The sequence below is a fragment of the Triticum urartu genome, chromosome 1 (assembly GCF_003073215.2).
Source record: "Triticum urartu cultivar G1812 chromosome 1, Tu2.1, whole genome shotgun sequence".
In the NCBI taxonomy this organism is placed as follows: domain Eukaryota; kingdom Viridiplantae; phylum Streptophyta; class Magnoliopsida; order Poales; family Poaceae; genus Triticum; species Triticum urartu.
In genome coordinates this window covers 46,274,752-46,292,680 of record NC_053022.1, presented here as the reverse complement: position 1 = coordinate 46,292,680, position 17,929 = coordinate 46,274,752, and positions in this window count along the sequence as shown.

Here is a 17,929-nt window from a genome sequence, read left to right as displayed (position 1 = left end):
TGGAGGAAATAGAGTATGACCCACAGGAAATAGAAGCCCTGATTGGAATGGAAAAGTCGAGGAAGAGAAACCGATTGGATTCCAGGAAGGACCTGAGTCATATCACCTGTTACAGGTGCAAGGAGTCAGGGCACTACCTCAACAGTTGCCCAAAAAGGAAACCTCGATACTTGTCAGAAGTAATATGTTTTAGTTGTAATGGAGCAGGGCACTTTGCCAGAGAATGCCCCAAGGAGAAGGAAACTTGCGCTAGATAGTTGAGTTTGCAACAAAACAAATGGAGTAGTAGAAGTGAGAACATTTTCTTTTATATTGAGGTGTTGAGTTGAGACATGTAATGGAGAAGCGAGAGATTGAAATCATTTGAGAATGAATAAAGTAGCATCGTTGGTACTGATATGGATTTTATGAGTTGTTACTCTATGAAGAAGGATTTTGACCATTTTTGAGGATAAGAAAAATATGGTCTATGGAAGGTTTGTGCATTTTAAGGGTAGTAGTACCCTGTAAGAACCATTGACCCCTGGAAAAGATAAGGATACTCCACTGAGTGGATTTTGGACAAAAATGAATACGAGTTTTGTCTCGATATGTGTGATGCCCCAAGAGTATGTGGGATGAAGTTGGAGACCGTCAGTTGTTTGGACCAAAGGTGATCAAAGGAGTCAGAAGAGAATGTTAAGTTGATTCGAGATAGACTGAAGGTAGCTCAGTCCAGGTAGAAGAGTTATGTAGACTCAAAAACTCAAGGAGGTAGGCTATGAAATTGGAGACAGAGCATGTCTTCATGTGTTCCCTCTGCGAGGAGTTAAACGAATTGGAGTTAAGGTAAAAGTTAGCCCCGAGATTTGTAGGACCATACCGAGTTTTGGAGCGTATGAGAGAAGTGGCCTACAAGTTTGAGTTACCCGAAGGACTGTTAGGAGTTCAAGATGTGTTTCACGTTTCCCAGTTGAAGAAGTGCCATGCAGAGATGGCCAATATTCCCTTGTAAGGACACTTGACCGCGGAAAGGATAATGATGTTCCATGAAGTGGAATATGGACTTCATAAGTATAAGTTTTTATCTCGGTATGAGGGATATCCCACGAGGATGAAGAGATGAATTACTATTGGATATAAAGGAGGTATGATGTCGGAAATATGGATCAATGGAAACTCCATGATGAGTCCAAGTAATCATGTCCTAGTTTGGTGCCAATAGAAGGAAGGAAGATAGTACAATTGGATGGATTTAAGAATACTAGGAAGTTGGAAGTTGGAATAATGACCAGTTGCCCAATGATAAGTTCAAGGACTACAAGTGATGAGATGGGCCATAACCCACAGGCCCCAGGACCTGCCAAGAAGCAAGCACATTCTTGCTGAAGGAAAAACCCTGGAAGTGGATATACCTTTCTCGACAGACGATTTTATAGGAGTTTATGCAAAACCTGAGAGTTGTGAAGGAACGATAGATGTTTGTCTGGCTTGCAGAATCAATGGATTATTCCGAACTTGGTTCGTCGACAAGAGAAATTCTGCAATGCTTGTGAGGATGACCGAGTGTTACATTGCGAGATTCGCTAAACCGTATACAAGGTAATGATTTGGGTGCGGGATGGATTGATCACCATACCGACTTACTCTTATTATTCGCCTTGCTATATGGGATGGTAAATCTGAGTGACTTGCCTATAGTAGAGAGACGACGATATTAAACCTTGTTAAACCTTAGAATGGTATAAGAATTTTTCCCTTGTACACGGCAGCATTTTGCCAACCGTAGGTTATACGGTGAGGATCAACCCAGACCCATTTCCTCCAGGAGAAACCATAAATTGTTGACCACCATGAGATATCGATAGTTGTTTAGTTTTGGCGCCCGACCCATCAGCTAAGAAGACCCAATCTCGGAATAACCTTACCAAGAGGAAATGACAGAAGAATTGAGGAAAAGGTTATGCCACTACCGGAAGAGCCAGAGAAGGAATTTTCCGAGGATTTGAGAAGACCGACACTGTTAACAATATGGATGAAGTATATGAGTTTCGATGGAGCTGTAACCATGCTTCTAAGGGTGGTAGCACCCCAGACCCCGGAGACGATTGATGGATTTTTTAGGAGACCCCAACCCTAACCTATTTCTTTCTAGCCTCTCCGAATCTCGAGGACGAGATTCATTTTAAGGGTGGTAGGTTTGTAACATCCCAAAATTCTAAATTTTGGAATGTTATAATAAATAGATAGATTTGATTGATTGTTTGATTGATTGTCTGAAAGTGAGTGAATTCGAAACTTTTTGAAAGTTAAATGAGAGGGAATAAAAGGACTTTCCCAAACTTTCATATTTGCTTTCTGATCTCCATGAATTCAAATTATTTTCAAATACAAAACCCTTGAGCGAAGATGATATGACTTCTTCCATTTAAAAAATTAAATGAAAGGGTATTTGAAAATAATTGAATTTCATTTGGAAATATTTCAATTCATAAACTTCATGCAACTCAATGATTTTCACGAGAGAAGATAAAATGACTTCTTCAAATTATGAAATATAAGTTGGGAGTTTCAAAGGATCAATTTCAAGTCCTTTTGGAATTATTTTTTTCAATTTGGATTTATTTGAGTTTTATTCAAATTATTTTTCTCCAAAAATAAAACATATGGAAATTAGGGTAACATGATTCTCTACAACAGAAAATTGGAGAAAAATTAATTTGAAATCATTTTGGTATTTTTAAAATGATTTTTATTGGATTTTTTAGACCAGTAGCACTCTTTGAATTATCTAAATTAGTGTGGATTTTATTTGGCATTATAAAAATGCTCAACTTGTAGAAAATCTTTTTCTGAAAATTTTGATATATAATATGCCTATATAAAGTTTTATTTTTATTTTCGTTTTTTAGTCTATCTCATTCTGTTTTTTTTAAAAACTGCACACGCGCCTGAAGCTAACTATCGCCCACGTGCACATCAAAGTACCAGCGGGCGCCCTAATTTTTTTCTTTATCCTATATGGGCCAGGCCCAGCCAGTCTTTTCAGTTTTTTTTTCTTAGGCCGAATTTTCCAAAAAAAAACTGCACCGCGCACGCTGCGGCGGGCCGAAGGCCTTTAAGCCCATCCGTCTCTTTTCTTCTCTGCTTCGTATATTTTCGTCTACGTTTAGTCCCACATTGCCTAGCCTTTGACCTCTAAACCTCTTTTCCACCAATAAATATAGACCCATAGAGCCTCCAAAAATCATCCGATTCGGGTTAAATCAATATTTTGGTTTGACTAGATTCATTTAAGAAAAATATATTTCTACTCTCCGGCGCGACTTCTAGAAATTTTCTCTTCTTTCCAAAGTCATCTTTTGTCTGCCTTATAAAGGTATATCTCTTTGTTTTTTTTCTTATACTTTCGTAGTTTATTTTTTTCAGACTAATACGATAAAATAATTAGATTATCAATTACTCTACGTATTTATACATTAGACCCTAGCTTGTATCTATTTTTTTTTCTTCCGTAAAACAACTTGGCCTTGATTTTTCAAATAGCCATAACTTTTTACTCGTTAGTCCAAATCCAACGAAACCAACGCCCACTTCTTCGTTATGATGTCCTCTATCCAGTAATCCAACGCAAACATGGTTTTGAAAATTTTAAAATTTGAATTATATCAGATTTGAATTCAAACTTCTTTTGATCATATCTTTTTATCCGTAACTCCGTTTGAGTTGATTCTTTTTGCAAATCGAAGCTCTTGACCTAAACATTCTAATAAGGCCAAATTCACATAATTTTGGTACTGTTAGAAATTGTTTTATGTTGCAATAGCTATTTTCTTGGTTTTGACGTTTTCCGAATCGTCTTCTTCGTTCTTTCTGATCTTTTGAGTGATTGCTTATGTGTGGTTACTATTGCTTGCTTACGATAGATTGACCGGAGTGTGACGAGTAGAACTATCAAGAGTTTTGAGTGCGAATCATCTTCATCAACATTGCAGGCAAGTTCACACTTTGATCATACCTTATTCTACAACCCAGTTTTATTGCATTAGATCAAATCCTCACACATTGCATGATTAGGATATAATTAAATTGTGGGATGGGAAGTAGATGAGGTAGTACCTATTACCTGTTTATTATCAAACCTTTGGGAGTTACTTCTACGTTTGCGTATTATGCCATGCTATGCTAGTAGACGTGGATTGGGTGAGTGATATCCATGACAGATGTGAGATTGTTAATTAATGGTTTATCTAAGGTGGCAACCTAACACACATCTGGGTGCATTGAGGCACCTGGGGTTTCCAGGACTTGCCTGTTTTCTTTGGACCGCCACCCAGGCTCAAAGGGATCATGAGATTATTCATACTAGAAACTTCCGTGTGCAGCCACATGCCATTATGGGCTCTGGCATAGTTGACTAACTTGTGCGAACTCTTACATTGGTAGACTAGCAGATGTAGGGGATGTAGGTGGTACGGTCTACCCGATCGTAAGGTGCTAGCGCTTCTGAAAGACTATGTCTCGGTCATCCGTCTTCTCAAACACCATGTAGTGCGAGAAACCAAACGGAGGTGATCAAGTCTTGTGGGGAAAAGTGCGCAAACCTCTGCAGAGTGTATAAACTAATCATGATTAGCCGTGTCCCCGGTTAAGGACATCTTGAGTATCTGGTTCTTGGATTATCCTGTTGATCTCATCATGTTACTTTAAATGAATATTGTTGGGTTTTAATGATGTTACTTAATTGGGATTGAGAATGCTGTCAACCATTCTCAATGTTCAACAACCACCATGATAGTTAAATAAAATGTATTCCTTTGCAGTAGGGAAAAATTGGCTTTACGCAAAAACCTTATAACCATAGAGCTTTTCCACCAGCCAAATATGCATGTAGTGATAGTCTTTATTCATCATTCTCTATGGTGTGAATTTGCCAGTACATTCAATGTACTGACCCGTTTCGTGCTGCAACGTCTCGTGTTAAAGGATTATCTTACGACGAGTAAGTGAGACGTTAGGGTTACGATTTCTACACTCAACTTTGCCATTGGTGTTGATGGGAATCCACAACCTTGTTGCTTCCGCTATATGGATTGAGGTAATAGTATTTATGTTACTTTATACATGTGATTTACCTCTGTTATAAATCCTCGAGTACTGTGTGTGTCAGCATACCAATCCAGGGATGACACTTAAGCACAGAGACTTGACCCATTCGGGTCGGGTCGCTACAGTTACACAAGGTCGATTACAAAGGAGGAGATGTACATATCCGTATTGCCTAGCTTGCCTTCCACGCCAAGTAGAGTCCCATCCGGACACGAGACAAAGTCTTCAATCTTGTATCTTCATAGTCTAACAGTCCGGCCTATGGATATAGTCCGGCTGTCCAGAGACCCCCTAATCCAGGACTCCCACACAACCCATTTAAAAAAATAACAGCCCATTCCATAGGTTCAAACGGAAAGTTCAACATTCAGACAAAAGTAACAGGTCTGATCCACATATAGAGTACTGAACTTCCACATTGACAACCATCATAGCCAAGTTAACTATCTACTCCCACTAACACTCTAGTAGCGTAAAAGTACTAACTTACTCTTAGCTAACTAGACGATGTCCGGCCGCGATCTGCTGTCCATGCTAAACGCCGGCACTGGCGTCCTCCGCCTCGCCTCGGACTTGCCAGTGGTGCAATAGGGCGCGTTGCTCACGCGCGTTGTCCCTTTCCATGCCGGCGTGGTCCACCGAATCTTCGGCTTCCAAGTGGGAAACCCACTTGACGAGCTGGTAGTAAAAATCAGCGTCGCAAACGCGTGCGTGCCCGACAGCCTCCAGGGCTATTTGCCGGGAGCCGGCCTCCACGTAGTAGGCCCAGCTGCGGGCACTCTGCTCGCGACTGAGAGCGTCGGTGCGCTGCTGCTCCATGTACCGCTGGCGGCACAAATCGGCGATACGCCGCTCCTCTGCCAGGCGGTCGCGCTCCAACAAGTTCTGCTCCTCCGTCATGCGGTCGCGCTCCAACAACTCCTCGATCTCCGCATTGCCATCTAAAGACAGATAGAATGCCTCCTCCCTCCGTCTGCCTTCCGCTGAAAACCCGAACACTAGTTCCGGCGGTGACCGCCTCCGGCGTCGCCTATCGCAGACGGGCGGGGGCATGGAGGACGTGGAGAGCAACGTCGGGCCGGTGGGGGCTTATGAGGATATGGCGAGTTGGGTCACGGTGGCACCTGAGAAGGCCGGGAAACAGTACTTATAGGCGGAAGGTAGCACGACGGTCATCGGAATTCAATGCATAATGGCTTAGCGTGCCAGCTTGCCATGGAAAACTAGAGAAACTGAAATTATGACTGTGCCGTCCCGTCCCGTCTGGGTCGCATGCCGACATGGCGGTCAAACGAGTGCACTCGAATCATCTCCCTCCTTGTCAATAATGATTCCATGGATTTAAAGCGTATCTTTTCTCGCATCAGTTAGCTGCCTTAATTATGGCCGACTGCATGCAGGCACTCAGAATCGCTCGCAGGCAGTACGCGAAGCAGCAGGCAACGAGTCGCAGCCAAGGGCACACATGCATCCACTTAAATCGCTGGAATTAATTAGGCTTAAACTTCTGCATGCCGTTAATTATTGCCATGCCTTGGTCTTGCTGCTTTGCTCACGGGACTAATAAATCCCGGACGGAGGGAGTACCTTGGTTGGTGAGAGGTTTGAATTAAGCCCTGCAAACTGGAAAGGAGGTACTCCGTTTTTATTTAGTTCGCATATTAGCTTTGGTCAAAGTCAAGATTTACAAACTTTGACCAAGTTTATATACAAAAATAGTAAGATATACAATAACAGATCATATACAAATATGTAGCTCCAAAAGCAGAGATCTAGAAAAAACATCTGTTCTTCCTACTAACATGGATGCTTCTCTTGGCCAACAGTCAGTATAGACTGAAAGACAAATTTGTTTGTGAAGTCTACAATTCCTCTTGCAAACGTAAGTGGTTTCACCAACAGCTGGAACCATGAGAATGAACCACACATGATGGAGGAACATCCATTGCAATATGATTTGGTCTTCTCTCGATCAAACCACGAGACTATTTTCGGAATACAAACTTTAACTTAGGAAAAATGATGCCCATTGTATAATCAGACCAAAGCAATGAAGCACCTAGTGTTGGCCAATAAATAATACAGTACTACTTTTCTGCATTCCATGAAGTGACTATCCAATCTTTCTGTGTCTATTTTCAAATGGCACTGCATGCAGTGACTATACTATTCTCTTGTGTAGTTCAACCAAAATTGCGGACACTCTGTTTGTTTACCAAATAGCAATGGGCAGACATCTCTATCTGCACAAATATCAAGCAGCTAGTAAACATATACCACACCTTGTATTTTCGGTTTAAACATGTCTCTTCCGCTTAGCATCTGTCATGTTCTGCACTGGACAATCTGATACAATTATGTTTTTCCCTGGACAATTTCATACTGAATTGATTTGCTGGTTCAGAACAGAAATATATAGCGCCTATTCTTCATCAGACGAAGGATATCCATGTTCGCAGTGATGGAAGAGGTGAAATCAATACAACCGAAATTGAGCATCCAATCATTGAATCCTGTCCTGCACCTCCAATGTAGGTCCACCCTGCCAATAAATTCACATGCAAACCACTAGTATTACTATCTAATGACAGTACAAAAAGAGTAGCAAGATAGTAGCAAACCATGTACCTTCGTAATGAACAGCTCATAGTGCCACCAATTGGATATAAAGGTTTGGAAAAAGACATGCTCCTGATGTTGAACAGTTGGAATTTTTGTGCAGTTCCACTAAAATCGAGCATCCCTGTTTGCATAGATATTGAAAGTGTGATTACTCTAAAAGTGGCACTAGTTGAAGCATAGACTCACAAATATAAGCATTCCAATTTCATAATGGGAAAAGGTAGCAAGACTGTTTCTAACCACCTGTTTGAAGGAATAAATAAAGCAACATCGGCTGATGTCAGGAAGGCATACATAGTTTTTTCTGAAAAACTGAGCCATCCCTAACCTTTCCTCTTCTTTTAAACAAATTTTGTGCAGTTCTACTAAAATAAAATGCCATGACCGCCTTGACAATTCGGTGACACTGTACAAAAGGAAATGACTTAACATTACATCTGATGTCAGGTATGTAGTCGACAGGCATTAGAGACAAACATACAGACCTCCTCCGATAACATAATGAACATTAATTTTAACAAAGGTGTGACTAGCTTTACCGGGATAATTTGAGTGAACTCTACACCCTTTGTTCCTTAATATAAGACGTTTTCGCGGTTCAATTTAAAGTACCCAAACGTCTAGTATTTAGAAAAACAGGTAGTAGTTTTCTTGAGCACATATCTGCGAAAGCTTGCCACACTTTATTTATGTCCATACGCTAATGCAACACCATTCGAATACTACAAATATACACTAATCCAGTGGCTAGTGCAACAGTAGAGTAGTTAGTTTATTACAGGGTACAGTACAATGGTTTTACTGAATAGATTTCAATAAACTCTAGCACTGGAAGGTTTCTATAAGAATTAACAATAAAAAATGTAAAGGTAACAAGTTTCAGCATTGGTATACTAGCTCTGCATGAGCATTAAACCAAATACAAAAGTCTGAAGGTAACTAGCATTATTAACTAGTGACAGTATAAAAAAATTGCAAACCATGTACCTCCAAGGTAAATATCATTTCGAACTCGGGGGGGACCTTAAAAATTGCTCTCCCAATCTTGATAATCGATCAAACATAAAAACTTGATCGAACGAATCAAGAAAACAGCCGGAAAAGGAGGTGCCCACTCTTGACCTTTCCTCTTGTCTTCATAATTGTCTGTGCAGTTTAACCAAAATAAAATGACATCAGCACCTTGGCATTTTGGTGACACTGTACAAAAACATTAACTTATCTCATGAAAGTGAGGTATGTATTCTATAAGCATTAACAGTGCAAAAATCTGAAGGTAGTAACAAGTTTCATCGTTGGTATACTGGCTATGCAACAGCATTAGAATGCCTTAGACTTCTGGCGTTGCTAAAATTTATCGGTGGCATTAGACTGAGAGCGGCATTAGTTAAATGTGGCATCACTTTAGTAGTAGCATTGCTTGACCTGACTGCTAGCGTTATACTAACAACAAAAAAAAGTGGCTATAAGAGCATGGGAGGCCCATTCAGACAGTGGGCGCACTAGTACGATGTACCTCCACGGACACAGAGTGGTGAGGGAGGTATGGTTGCCCAGAGCAACAAATATCCAGGCAGCGTATGTGGATTACGTCCCATTTTTGCTCTCTTTAGACACCTTTTTCCTATGCGAGGACAACAAACCGATCGACCTAGTCATTCTCTATTGCGTTGTCATGCCTTTCTACCCTTCTTCAACCAAGAGACATGATACTCGTTCCTTAGCTACTGATTTTCCCCTTTTCAACCTAGATGCGGGTTCGATGCCTACTCTCTTGGACAGTACAGTCTCCCTTCCTTTCCTTATTCAACCCAGACATGGATTTGTCTGCATGAAGTAGGGTTTCATTTAGTAGTGCAAATTATGGTTTTCGTCTGCGTGGCCAGCAGAGCAGAGGATAGCAAATTGGGAAGATGGTGGAGTGGAAAAAGATCCACATGCAACGACGTGGCAGATGGGGCAATAGAACAATGTTATGGTTCGAAAAGAGGTAGCATACCTGAGGGTCGGCGGGAAGTGACTTCGCTCGTGGTCGTTGTCCTCCGCACACACTACGGCAGCGAGCTTGGGGACGGAGGCCATCCCGCGCGGGCGCTTGGTCTGAGAGGACGGCCTTGTCGTCAGTGCATGACCTTGCTCGCCGACGACGAGTGCGTCAACGCTGCACGTCCTTTTCTTCCCCAACGGATCTGTGACCACTGGTGAGGAGGGAGAGAGGGGCCGTCCTTTTTAGATCTGGAGAGAGGGTGGTAGTGTGAGAAGCAAGTGGGCAGCCCTTAGCAAGAAAGCGCTCAAGCTCCAGCCTATATATCTTTTTTATACTACTAGTACTGGAGGTGGAGTAGTGGTAGAGTAGTTTATATTTTCTCTGCGTACAGTACCAGTTAGTCGTGCTTCAAAACTGATTGGCATGCCATTAAAAAAATAAAGGTCGATAACTAATGCGGCACCTCGGGCCAACGCGGCCAGATCGCATTTTGCACGAGAAATTACACACCATGTTTCGTTGACATGTGGTCCTGTTCCAACATATCAGTGAGACGACGACGAGTAGTAGGAGTATTTCCGAACGGACATGTAGGACGGGCGGCTCTTCGTGAACCATGGAAAACTCGCAACCGTCCACCGACTCTTTGCCTTTCCCTCTCGATTTGGAACTGCTGTCGCACGCTCTTCCTCTCCGTCCTCCATTTTCCTTCAGCCCTTCACCCTTTCTTCTTCCATTGTTCGATCGTCTTCTCCATGGAGGGAACAGGCCGGAAACGACCCCGTTATTCTTGCCCCGATCTGAAATATGACGTGGTGGAGGAACTCATTGATCCGTGCGACGTCATCACCTCGGCTAGCATGGCAGGTTCGTTCAAGCCCTTTCTCGACTCAACTAATAACATCATTACAAAGAACCCAAGATTCAAGGAGCGGTTTGATCTCCCCTATCTTCTTCGCCGTGACCCTGATGATGACTGGCGCCGGCATGACGGAGGCCTCGCCCTGTGCAAGTTGATGCCACTTGATAATGATACGTATGATGTTAAGATGCCATCGCTTGAGGGCAAGGCTTGGGCGGGCGCAAATGGAGATTGGGTTGTTTACATTGGGTCCAACTGCGAGTGGGAACTCTTGAATGTGTACACTCGTCACCGGGTTCCACTTCCAAAAATCTCAGCACACTGCCCAGAGGTTGAGCACACCGGTAATGTACGCACGTTCAAATACGATCATGGTGACTGTATTCTACGGAAGATAGCAATTTGTCGAGTTCCCAACCGCTCTTGGAATTACAACATTATGATGTTGTTGCTATCTTCGACAAGCTTGTTGCCTTCCTTGATGGTTTCACTTGATGGATATTGCTCAAAAGTCAGTTTCTGTACACGGATGAGTACTGTGATGCAATTCAATACGAGCGCCTTGTGTTTGCTGCCACCACTCGTGGCAGTGCTTTTGCATGACATCCTCATAGTTTCGGTACGTTTGTCTTCCACCGTAATTATAATTGTTTCATCCACATGCATGTGGGTTAGCAAGCTTCCCTTTACTAATTAACCTTCTTCTTGTGTTTCCAAGGTCCCGTGAACATCCCACCACCTATAGTTGTAAAATTTTATAACCAAGGGGGAGATGACGAGCATGAGGACGAGCAGCGCCCATATACTTTGTGGCTCCTGGCAACTAATTCCGATGGATCACCTCTTCTTGTGTGTATACAACCCACTGATGATGTTACTGCTAAGGAAGCACGTGTCTCCCATGGTCGCACTCTCCGGACCTATTCCAAAACCCGTTGCATGGTATTCGGGATGGATACTAGTGTGCTAGCGCCAACTCCTTCTCCATGGTACAGAATTGATAGTCTTGGAGAAAACTCGCTCTTCCTTGGACAAAACTATTCGATGATGGTGAAAGGCGATCCAACTGCTGTTGACACATTTATGAGAAGCAACTGTGTCTATACCTCGGACATTTGTGTGGTTCCCTACCCTGGTAGGGATATAGTAGGCCGCTTCAGCCTGGATGATCAGTCCTGCATTGGTTTCCAGATTGACAATCGATAGCCCATCCCTGAATCACTTGTGGTTCAAAGCATGCATTTCCAACGCCGAGGAATGGTTGAGTTGAGCTTCATTTCATTGCTTGTTATTTGTTGTGTGGTGAAAACTTTAGTATTTATAATGTATCCTCGTTGTCGATGTGGGTTGATGACCTATTGTATGTAATAAAATGATATGCGTGTGATAAACTTACTAAATTTATGAATGGCTTTCGAGTCGCTTCTCTGAGTGAGTGGTGTGACGAGGCAAAAATATATTTTACGAATACATAATTGTACGTGCATTGCAATAGGTTATCGAACGAGGCCAATCAACAATAGTAGTACACTATTTGTACTAGCTTCACATGCTTCGCGCGTCGGGCGGGTGTTTTTACTGTAGCCATATGTTAATGTGTTCGCTGCACGTAACCAGCACCTCGAATCCTCGATACTAGTACTATATATTAGGAGTACGTAGTAGGGAGTAGTAGGGTGGCATGGGCCAGAACAAGCATTCAGGTACAGGAGTACATCACACGCCACCACCACGACATCCATCTGACACCATATTATTTCTTGGAGTCCATGCTAGAGCAATCTCTTCAACCTCGTCGTTTCTCTAACTTCAGCCATCGCGTGGCGGGCGAGGTGGGGGTTTGCCGATAGTCGGTTTCCTTAACTGCGGTCCCACTTGTAAGGCCAACTCCAATGCACGACCCCAAACGCAACGCACCTCTGTTTTGCACGAACTCCAATGATAATTTTGACTAGAAAAGCAAGACCAAAGAAAACAAGAACCACAAGAATACATTTTACTACTCCTATAAGTTGGATTAGTGCCTTCTTGATGCATTCATTGTTGATCAGCGGAGGCTCGATCTTGCGTCTGTGCTAGCTAAAAGTGATAGAACATCTACTAAATTGCACTCTATCAATATATGGATGTACTCTTCTTCCCAATACAAAAACTTGTATCCATTCTACTCCCTCCATTGCACAATACATGCCTTCTATTTGTCAAAATATATATGTATCTAGACATGTCTTAGTATATAGGTACATCCATTTTTGGACAAATGGAAGTCAGGTATTTTGGAACGGAGGGAGTACACAATAAAATTTTTAAGTGAGCACAACTAGTCTAATCCGAGAGCAGAACCGAAGATTTGGTCGGGTTCTTCCTCCTTTTCACGACACATGGGACATCCAGCATCCAGGTCGTGTCATGAAAGAAAATAGAGTGGTAGTTGAAGCCACGAGATGTGCATCTTGGGTTAAACTGTAAATAGAATCTTACTACTCTTGAGTAACTCCACAAGCGGCCACCGAAGAGCTTTATTGGATTTGTTTTTCATCACCAGCACGTCGAGGTTAATGATGTGCAGGTTTAGTGGGTCCTCTTGCATTTTCACTAACATGTGGGGCCGCATGTGAGCAAACAGACGATGGGCTCCGCGCGTCCGCTGGCTGGCTGAGAAGAGAGTTAGAGGAGGGCTGAGCACGGACTGCAGGAAATTTGTTCTACGTACCTCGATATTGTGGGGTGGCATGGGCCATAACTCAGTAGCATTCATATCTAGCAGTACGGCACACGCCACCCACACGAGTCCCATCTGACACCAATTATCTTGGAGTCCATGCTACAGCCATCTCTTCTCCCTCATGTTTTCTCAGCCATCGCGGGGTGGGCGGGGTGAGGGTTTGCCGATAGTCGGTTTGCTCAACTGCGGTCCCACTTGTAAGTGAAAATGCAACACCGCACGCATTCCCGCTTGAGCGGCGTGCCGGACCAATCGTGTGGGGGTGCGACACGAACATGGCAGGCTTTTCCTTTTGAACTCGTAACTTGTAAAATTTGGTTCTGCTCCATGGAGCGACCGATAGATAGAAAATAACGATTTTGCCTAGAGTAATGAGAAGTTTGGTTCTGGCGCCGTTCATGCATGGAGTACGTATGAAAATTATGAAGTTGATGCGAAAGGTAAGATAATTACTGTAGTATCATATACTACTACATGGATTTGACAGAAAGATAAAAATACATACGAATCCATCAACGTTCAACGACATGCTCACGCCCTAGTGCGCCGGGTCACCAACCGACGTGTGAGGAGCAGCGGCATTGGCGGCGAGCTCAACGTGCTTCTGAACAGTGCCGTCCAAGGTTGCCCTGTGCTCCAAGAAGGCCAGTGTCCTATCATCCTCCTCTTGCATGTAGTAGTCCTTGTGGATGATTTGCGCGTAGACGCGGGTGATTATGTCGATGGTGTCTTGCTCCGCCAGGCGCTACGCGGCGAGCGCGACCTCGAGGTGGACATTCTCCGGCGTGACGGCGGGTAGTCGCAGGGCCACCAGTGCGTCGAAGAGGTTGTTACCATAGTGGCTGTTGAGGGTGGCGGGCATCGCAGAGCCTGGGCGCGTCGGCTGGAGGCTTATGTCAAAGTCGTCCGCAAGCTTCTTGACGATGGTGAACTTGTCGAGGAAACCGACGAGAACCTCGTCGAACAAGGAGACGAAGCTGTCGTCCAAGCAGCCCCTCGCCCTAGCGGCCTCAAGCAATACTACCTGGAGACGTTCCTCGGTGCCGGTGGACGTGATAGTACTCCTAAATCCAGACAGTGGTGCTACTAGTACTAGTAGTAGTACTACCAATGTAGTAGTAGGAGTACTAGCACTGTACTACCCGTTGGTCAAATTATTACGTGCTGCTCCTCATAGTGAAGTGACAAGACCCTACGCCGGAGATGACACCTGAGTATAGGTGCCGTGTTCGGCATACCATAGTCAGCCTCACCGTCTGCAGTCACTATCATCATGGTTGTAGAGCTAGCCTACTTACAACTAGCCCTATTCGACATAATTTCCCGTGCATAGATGCCCGTGCATTGCACGAAACACCAAGATTGGGGGTGGTGTAGGATCTAGAAGTAGATGTGTCTAGAGGGGGGTGATTAGACACTTAGTGCTAAAGTTGCAATTTTTAAGCTTTTTAGGTTTAAGTGGAGTTTAGGCACAATTTCAACACACACAATACATATCAAGCAAGCATGCAAAGAGTATATAGGCAGCGGAAAGTAAAGCATGCAACTTGCAAGAATGTAAAGGGAAGGGTTTGGAGAATTCAAACGCAATTGGAGACACTGATGTTTTTCCCATGGTTCGGATAGGTGGTGCTATCCTACATCCACGTTGATGGAGACTTCAACCCACGAAGGGTAACGGTTGCGTGAGTCCACACAGGGCTCCACCCAAGGGTAACGGTTGCGCGAGTCCACACAGGGCTCCACCCATGAAGGGTCCACGAAGAAGCAACCACCCACAAAGGGTCCACGAAGAAGCAACCTTGTCTATCCCACCATGGCCAACGCCCACACAGGACTTGCCTCACTAGCGGTAGATCTTCACGAAGTAGGAGATCTCCTTGCCCTTACAAACTCCTTGGTTCAACTCCACAATCTTGTCGGAGGCTCCCAAGTGACACCTAGCCAATCTAGGAGACACCACTCTCCAAGAAGTAACAAATGGTGTGTAGGTAATGAACTCCTTGCTCTTGTGCTTCAAATGATAGTCTCCCCAACACTCAACTCTCTCTCATAGGATTTGGATTTGGTGGAAAGAAGATTTGAGTGGAAAGCAACTTGGGAAGGCTAGAGATCAAGATTCATATGGTAGGAATGGAATGTCTTGTCTCAACACATGAGTAGGTGGTTCTCTCTCAGAACTTATGAGTTGGAATGATGTGTGTGTTCTGATGGCTCTCTCTTCGAATGAGAAGAAGGTGGAGGGGTATATATAGCCTCCACACAAAATCCAACTGTTACACAGTTTTCCAATCTCGGTGGGACCGAATCAATAAACTCGGTCGGACCGAAAATGTAAACCTAGTGACCGTTAGTGATTTCGGTGGGACCGACTGGACCAATTCGGTGGGACCGATGTGCTAGGGTTAGGGTAAATCCAAAACTCGGTTTGACCGATTACTCAAACTCGGTGAGACCGATTTGGGTAATAGGTGAAACTGAGATTTGGTCAAGCAAACTCGGTGGGACCGATTGCATATCTCGGTGGGACCAAGAATATTGCAATGGGTAACAGAGAGTTTGCAAGCCCATCTCGGTGAGACTGAGATCCTATTGGTGAGACTGAACTGATTAGGGTTTGGCAGTGGATTATGACAAGTGAAACTCGGTGGCGCCGGATAGGAAGAATCGGTAGGACCGAGTTTGGCTTAGGGTTTAGGTCATGTGTGGATATGGGAAAGTAGTTGAGGGTTTTGGGGCATATCATTAAGCACATGAAGCAAGAGGCTCATTAAGCAACACCTCATCCCTCCTTGATAGTATTGGCTTTTCCTAAAGACTCAATGTTATCTTGGATCACTAAAATATAAAATGAAGAGTCTTGAGCTTGAAGCTTTAGCCAATCCCTTGTCCTTAGCATCTTGAAGGAGTTCCCACAACCTTTAGTCCATGCCACTCCATTGTTGAACTTATCTGAAACATGCTAGATCGGAATGTTAGTCCAACAAGAGATATGTTGTCATCAATTATCAAAACCACCTAGGGAGCACTTGTGCTTTCAGGTGGACGTCTCCGGTAGCGGCCATCGCACCAGATTTTTCCACGGCCTTCTACTCCTAGATGTGTACACGTGTGCTGGTGTATGTTGTGTGCTGGGTGTGCGCGAATGCGTCCTTCTGTGCATGCCGCCGTGCAGTGGTGAATTGTGCGCTAGTGCGTCCTTCGCGCGCAAGAAGTTTGTCCTCAATGCGCCCTCAATTTACTAGCGTGCGGGGTGCTACCCCGAGTGGTTTCAACTTTGTTTACTTCACCGAGTGTCAGATGGGCCTCTAGTTTACTTATTTTCACCCACTGCCACATGGGCCAGCACACGAAGATACAGAACACGAGCTGACAAGGCAGCATGTGGATTGGTTGAACGGTCAACTAAACAATATATGGAGCTATACGCTGACACAGTGAGCGTATAATCCGTCGTTATAGAGAGTTCGAGTGAGAGGGGAGGCCCGTGAGAGATAGCAGAGAGAGAGAGAGAGAAAGAGCTACTCCCTCCATCCGATAATGTAGTTCCAACATTTTTTTAAGTCAAACTTTTGAAACTTTGACCAAGTTTACAAAGGAATTACTTATATCTACAATACAAAAGATAAATGATAGTATGAAGTAAGTACATGTTGTGATGAATCTAATGATCGTTCCAGATGTAAATGTTTTTCTCCACATATACCTGGTCAAAAGTTTATGAGGTTTGACTTTTCAAAACATCCATATGCTTATGGACGTGACAGAGTCCCTAACAAGAGAGAGAGAGAGAGTGAAAAAAGTGTGTGTGCGTGTGTGAAAGAGACATGGACAACACACGATAAAAGTAGAGAAAAAGTGTGTGTCTTATGCAAACATATCACACATGCATCTTCGACAACGAGGCAAGGTGAGGAGATAGTGTGTGCACTAGTAGAAAAGGGGGGCAACGGTCCAGGCCGGGTCAGCCCATTAGTCCCGGTTCAGTCCAGAACGGGGACCAATGGGGGCATTGGACCCGGTTTGTGAGCTCAGGGGGCCGGCCGGGCCACGTTGGCCATTGGTCCCGGTTCATCTGGACCTTTTGGTCCCAGTTGGTGGGACGAACCGGGATCAGTGGGCCTTGCGCCGGGCCCACCACCATTGGTCCCGTTTGGTGGCTTGAACCGGGACCAAAGGCTCCCCTTTAGTCCTGGTTCATGACACCAACCGGGACCAATGAGGTGCCTATATATACCCCCTCGCGTAAGAGCAGAGCACACTGCTCTGTTATTTTCTGGCCGAGGGGGAGAGGGCTTGGTGGTGCTCTAGCTCACCTCCTATGCACACAAGGTGTTCGATGGAATGCCCGAGCCACACTACTTAAGCTTTCTCCTCTCCAAGCTCGACCTCCAAGCTCCATTTTCCTCAATATTTGTCTAGGTTTAGCGGTCCGTCACGCCCCGTACCCGTCTCACCGCCGTCGATCACCCGCGCCGAGCTCATCGCCGGCACCATCGTGGTGAGCCTCTTGTTCTTATCTTCTTTCTGAAAGGAAAAATATTCTTACTTGTATGTTTACATAGATACTTGTATTATTTTATTACTTTTATTATTGCATCTTATATAGTGCGATGGTTTTGGTATCCGCCCCCGTCGGCCCTCG